This window comes from Desmodus rotundus, chromosome 11 (genome assembly GCF_022682495.2).
Source record: "Desmodus rotundus isolate HL8 chromosome 11, HLdesRot8A.1, whole genome shotgun sequence".
NCBI lineage: Eukaryota > Metazoa > Chordata > Mammalia > Chiroptera > Phyllostomidae > Desmodus > Desmodus rotundus.
Window position 1 is genome coordinate 82,475,888 of NC_071397.1, and position 6,979 is coordinate 82,482,866.

Sequence of the window (6,979 nt, forward strand, 5' to 3'; positions counted from 1 at the left end):
GAGGAAAAGAGAGAGAGAGAGGTTGAGAGCGAGAGAGAAACATTGATGTGAGAGAGAAACAATAATCGGCTGCCTCCTGTATGTGCCTCGACCGGGGATCAAACCTGCAACCTTTCAGGGTACAGGATGATGCTCCAACCAACTGAGCTACCTGGCCAGGATGACAGTGTTGGTATTAAAGGGGAGATGATAATCTGTATTTGCACTATTGATGTTCAATAGCTTTAACACCAATAGCTCTTGTTTTGAAGCAAATTGCTCCAAATTCCAGTTGAGGAAAAAAACATTTGAATTCAAGGTTTAATAAGCAGGGCAGCAGAGAATGAAATCTGGTTTCCACTGGGTTACTGACTTTGTAGAACAAATAAAGGAAAAGTAGTGGGGAAAGGGAGAAGACCATACAGTACACTAAAACCCGAATTCTCTCAAATGTGGGAGCGTTTGTGCTGTTAAATTTCGGAAACCGAGCCTGCCCTGTTGGCGTTCAGCGGGCTCTCTGAGTGTGTGAGCATACCTGCAGGAAGCCGACACTGACAATACGCCTCAAGGTAGAGGAAAAGATAAAACTAAATTATGAAACCCCACCAATTCGGGAGCAGAAGAATTTGTACAGAATTGTTTCAAAAGTAGAGAGCATAATGAACCTCCATGTCCTCAAATACCCAGTTTCAACAATTATCAGCTCAATGCCCTCTTCCCCAGCCCCTTGGATTATTTTGAAGCAAACCCCAGACATCCTGTCATATCATCTGTAATACTTCAGTGTGTGTCTCTAATAAATAATAATACAAGTGATAACCAGAATCCGATGTCACATTTTAAAATAATTAATAATAATTCATTAATTAGATGAATTATTGGCCTGCTGGAAGCCACAGGGAGAAAAGAAGGGGATAAAGTCTGTTGACCAGGCACCGTGCTAAGCCTGCAGTGATGAGCAAGGTGGCAGAGCCAGTCCCCATGGAGCCAACATCAGTTTCTTCAGCCAGGGCTTGGTAGTGAAGGGCAATGTGTTCCTTATTCGCCTTCAGAAAAGTGTTTAAAAACTGATCTTCTGGACTACTTCACTGGGGGGTTTATTCAAGGGGTCAGATGAAACTGGTTTCTGCTCCAGGCACTTTCCCTTATCCTATAATTTAATAAGCAGCAGGAGAGCTTTTTAAAGGTCTACAACGAATTATAACTTGAACATCACCCTTCTCCCCCTCAGACCAACAGAGAATCATGCCTATAGCAATAATACCTGGGAAACTATTTGTCCTTTCTTGCCTGCTGAACCCTCAATAACTCTCCTGAGAAAAACCTATGACCTTAAGCAGCTCTGCATTCCGGAAATAATTGTCATGCATCCAAAATAGTTTATGGACTTGAATTAAAAAAAAAAAAGAACTTCATTGTCAAATACAGGCAATAAACACAATGAACCATCTGATCAACTTTAATTTTTATTGATTTTCAGACTATGAACACTACTGTATTATTTAAAATCTTCATTCTTAGGACTTAAGGTTTCATTAAGGCTTTCATTAACTTTGTTCTTCATTCATATTTTTTCTGAACAAAAGATGCTATTAAGATTGTCCTTGACCAAGGTCTTTCACTGATCTTGAAAATTCTGCTGAATGATCCTCATTGTGCCCTAGCATGTGCCTGCACATTGTTTCAACTCTTGAAAGATTTTCATGGCATGACCAGAAGCAAGCCAGTTGCCAGCCCCTCCGCTGCACCCCTTGGGTCCCCACCACCATCACCTCTTGCCTGATTTGTGGCTGCAGCCTCTTTTCCACTCTCCCTGCTTCTGCCACTGTCAACTACTTCAGGGGGGTATTCCTTTTAAAAAGTCAGATCGAAGCCTTTGCTGAGAACCCCCCAAAGTCTTCCCATCTCTCTCAGAAAGAAAAAGTCAAAATTTTCACTGTTGCCTGCAAGGTCACTGTATTACCTGGCCCTGTTAATTCTAAATTCATCTCCCACAACTCTCTTCCTCACCCTTGGTGCTCCAGAATGGACGGTCTTTTTGTTGTTTCTCAAACATGCCAGGCACATCCCAACACTGGGACCTATTACTAGTTGTCCCCTCTGCCTGAATGCTCCTCCTGAGGATATTGGACATTATGTTCACCTGGTGAATATCTGGTGAATTGGTGAAAATGAATATGACATTAGGAGTGGGCATGAATTTACAAGATTTAACCTGAAAGAACAGGAAGATGCTTCTCTGCTCTTTTATGGCCTGGGACGGTTGTCCTGATGGGCTTCTCTGATCTGAGAGGCCAATGAGGTTCAGTCAGGCACACACAGGCAACACTGGCCTTTGCAACATTGTGTGGCGCCATGGCCAGCCCTTCGGTGGGACCAGTTAATCCGTGTGACCGAGGAATTAGCTGCTTCCCAGGGAAATCATCTGGGTGCTTTTCTGGGTGGGGTACAGGGACCCAGGGAGGTGGCATTTCTTTGGCAGTTTTCTAGTTTTAATTCTCCTAGGATCATTAGTCTTTTCAGATTTTCAATTTCTTCCAGGTTCAGTTTCTACAAATTGTATGGACTTTAGAAGTGTGTCCATTTCATTCATGCTTTTACACTTATTTGCACAGTTGAGCAAATTATTCCCTTAAGAAGTATTCAATTTCCCCTGCTTCTGTGGGTTTCCTTTTATAATTTTCTATCTTGAGTAATAATATTGTCACCCTATTCTTATTTTTTAGTTGTTAGCTAGTTATTTATCTTTAACATTTTTGAAGAAACCAGGTTTTGTAACTACTTTTTAAAAAATGTTATGTCTCATTCATATCTTCATTTACCTTTTAAAATTCCTTCTTTCTGTCTTTCATTTAATTTGTTGTTAATTTTTATAAGAACTCCTCGAGTCAGATGTTTATTTTGTTTGTTTTATTCTTTATTTTACATTAAGACAAGTGTTTACACCAGGAATTTACTCTGAAATACATCCCATAGGCTCCCTCTTTGGCTCTAAAGTGAGATATTTTCCTTATTTTTTTTCTCTAACAATTTGCAACTTAGATTACTTTTTCTGATGACAAGGTTTTAAAAAAGAGAATTAAAAACAAAATTTCCCAGTGGAAAAGCTGTTTAATTTTCACTGTTGCTTTTTCATGGTTTCCAGAGAAGAAAAAGATGCTGACTTACGCAACCACGCACAGTGTGGAAATCCCCTCTCTTATGACTTTGCTTTCTGGGAGCTGGCGGGCAGAGAGAGGAATTAGTAGAGGTTAATTTATTGTTCACAAACAAAAATAAACATGGCCAGACAACTGCTTAAGTGTCTGACGCATGCCAGTCTGACAAGATGTGCGCTCAGCTTCTAAGCAGTTTTCAAATCCTTATGAAACGCAGTCAGGGAAATGCATTTTTAAAGTGATGACTTCTTTTGATCTCATGTACTGAAGCATTATGTGTGAGCACCATAATAAATAACTTATTATGTATTTCCAGCTTCACCTAAGGCTATTTCTGGAGCTAGTTTCAGGGTTGTCAAAGTTAAAGCATGCTGTGTATTCAAAGACAAGTGGAAGGTTAATGTCCGTTTTTGAATACAGAAAGCTAAAGACAGCAGACCAATGTGGAAAAAGCCTGGACTTTGGAGGTAGGTGAAACCTGACTTCAAATCCCTCAAAATATACTTCTCTGAGTTTCCCCCACTTACAATGGGGTCCCATCCTGGTACTCAAATACCGCAGGATGCTATTTCTTATCCCCGCCGCCCCTCCCCAAATACCCAGAGAAACCCAGAACAGCAAGTTCATTTGATTTCTGGAGTCTCTAGACTCTTCACCTGAACCCTTTTAAACATCCCACATTCAAAAGGTACAAACCTCCAATTGTAAAATAAATTAGATCAGGGGGCTGTAACGTACAGCATGTTGACTAGAGTTAATAATACTGTGCCATGTCCTCTTCCAACCATGTTGTCTGACAAGGTCTGGACATGGAAAGAGGGAATTCAAGGAATCCATCTTTCTGGAGGAGAACGTGGCATACAAAGGGGGGCGGTAATTTTCCTGGGATTGCTCTTAGTAACTTCCTTGTTGATATTATTCATGGTCTTACTTTGAACCTTGATTCCCATGAGAACAGGCCATGAGGAGAAAGAGGCTCGAACCTTAAGGGAACTTCTGAAGGGACAACTAGTTCTCCCCAGACTACTGAATCATGCCCAAATTGTTTAAACAATGTGTTTATAAACCTGAGTAAGAAATTATCCCCTCTAATGAAATAGCCCCCGAATGTCTAAAACTTGGTGGAGAACAGCCCCTCCTTTACCTTGAATAGAAAAATATAGCAAATAGACAGGCAAAGAAATAAGAGAAGCTGGTTAGCTATTACAAACTAAGCACGGAGAAACAATTACCAGGGAGTCAGAGGCCATAGTACATAGAAAAACATTTTAGACAGAAAAGATAGATAGCTAAGTTAGACATCACAAAGGCCTTATAATAAATTTCCTATAACCTCTACTCAATCTAGCGTATCCTTATGCCCCATAACAAATTCTGAGAACTTTAATAAACAATAAGACATTCAAGCTCTGTTTAAAAATAGCATATAGCTATTTTTAATTGTCTGACATCCGGGTAAATTTTTCTGCTTTGCCTAACCGCAAATAATAATCACTGCCTAAAATGAAAATATAAAACCCTGCTTGTACTTGCAGTAAATGGAACAGAGCTTCACCGTCCTCTGAGGAGTGATGTCGTCTGTCTCCCGTCGCCGATGCCTTACCCACCTTTCAGGAACCCCTGGACCCTGCTGCGGCTGGACTGCGGCAATACTGTATTGTAAATTTGAAAGGTGCTAAGGGAGCAGATCTTACATGTTCTCATCACCAGATAAAAAAATTGCTGCTGTGTGATGATGGATGTTGAGTAGACTTATTGTGGTGATCATTTTGTAATAAATACAGATAGCAAATCATTCTGTTGTACACCAGAAACTAACTTTATATGCCAATTATATTTCAGTGTTTAAAAATCCCGTAGCCCCCAAAGTAGGGGCTCTACCTTCATGCTGCAGAGGGCCGGTATTGGGTTGGAAACATCAACTGTGGAAGCTGTAACGTCTCTGTTTAGGTTGTTCCTTATCTGGGTCAGTGCAAAACAAAGCCATTTAGCTTTTGCCAGCAAGCGGTAATATTCCTGGGGTGAGGCTTGCCTCTGCTTGATGGCACCGCCGAACTGAGGATGAACGGACAGTCTGAAAGGGGAGAGAACAAAAGGGGATTAAAATAGCACCCTTATGTACATTCAAATATGAAAAAAAAATAGCAGCTCAGGATCCTACATTCACTGTTCATTAGGTTTGGAAGTTCCTTCCCAACTCACTGTCCCGGCAGCCACCATTTAATTTATGCTTAAATGCTACTTCCTCAAGAGGGCAACCTGATTCCCAGCCTCAATGAGGTCCACTTGTCACGCTTCAGCAGTAGTCCCGGCGTTTCCTTCCATTAAGAATTTGATGATTTAATTGTTGTTTCCTTCCCACACTTAGGGTAATTAATTTTTATTCAGTGTTTCCATTGGCCAAGTATTGTGCCAAGGGCTCCACGAGATTATCTCATAACCACATTATGAGTGAAGTACTATTACCCCTGCTTCATGGCAAACTGAAGAAAAGAAGGGTGCTGGCTCCAAATCACTTGGCAATGAGCAAAGTTGGGGTTCTCACACAAGGGTCTGACTTCAGAGCCCCTGCTCTTAGTTAACCACTGCCCTACACATAGTCAGAATAGGGACCACCACCAGTGTGTGCTTGGCGCTTAGTAGGTGCTGAATAAATGTTGACTGAGAGAAGAGTTTGCTGCTTTGGCTCAGTGGATTGAGGGCCGGCCTGTGAACCAAAGGGTTGCAGGTTTGATTCCCAGGGCACATGCCTGGGTTGCAGGCTGGATCCCCAGTAAGGGGGGGTGTGAGAGGCAACCACACATTGATGTTTCTCTCCCTCTCTCCCTCCCTTCTCCTCTCTGGAAAAATAGAATATTTTTTTAAAAAGAGAGATTTCTTAGACCACATAATCACTTCAAGTTGACCCATCTTTGAGATTTTGAATTTAAAGCACCCCTTCTCCAGCTATAATTTTTAAGCCAGGGAATGTTAGTGACATTCCATTGCTCAGGCTCACACACTTGACCCTTACGCACGTGTGCAACATGCCATTCTTGACCTCTTACCAGCAGGAGAGAGGGGCTGTCTCAGTCTATTCAGTGGTGCTCTAGTTCCCCTCTCCTTCCAGCTTCTAGCCCGGCAACCCCCAATCACACTCATTTTGAAAAAGTGGCTTCGCACTGACCAGCTGTGCGACATGATCGAAGTTAGTCTTCCTCTCCAAGCCTTAGTTTCTTCACTTATAAAAAACAGGAAATAGAGATGTAGCAATGAGGTAGCACAAGGGAAGCACTCAGCAGAATGCCTGGCAGAGTAAGAATTCAATAAATTTTAATGTTGTTTATCCCTCGCTCTTGGGTTACAGAGCGTTCTAGAGAATCTCAAAATATCTCCCAAACCTGAGCATTAATCTTTAAAGGAGAACACACTGCAACCCAGCAATCTTTCTTCCGTCCTGTCGGCATAGATAATCATCAAAGCTATCGCTGGCTTTATCCGCTTACTTCCTCCTCCCTCCCCTTGAGTTTTTAACCACCTCTAAAATATTCCTACTTTTATAGTCTCTTCCAGCACTTAAGCATCCTGGAATACCTTCTTTACCATCTCTCTTACCACCAAAGAGGCAAATAACCACCAGCAGGCAGCTGAGATTTACTGGCGAAGAAGAGATGAGGCAGAATCCCCATTCCACTACTCACTGAACAAGTCACTTAACTTGTTGACTCGTGGCTTCCTCATCTTAAACGGGAAGAGCAATTTTTCTTCATAGAGTGTGGTAAAGATGAATTGAGCTGAGGTGTTTCTGAAAACAGTTCAATAATTATACATTTGTTCTTCTGTTCATTCATTCATTCCTGGTT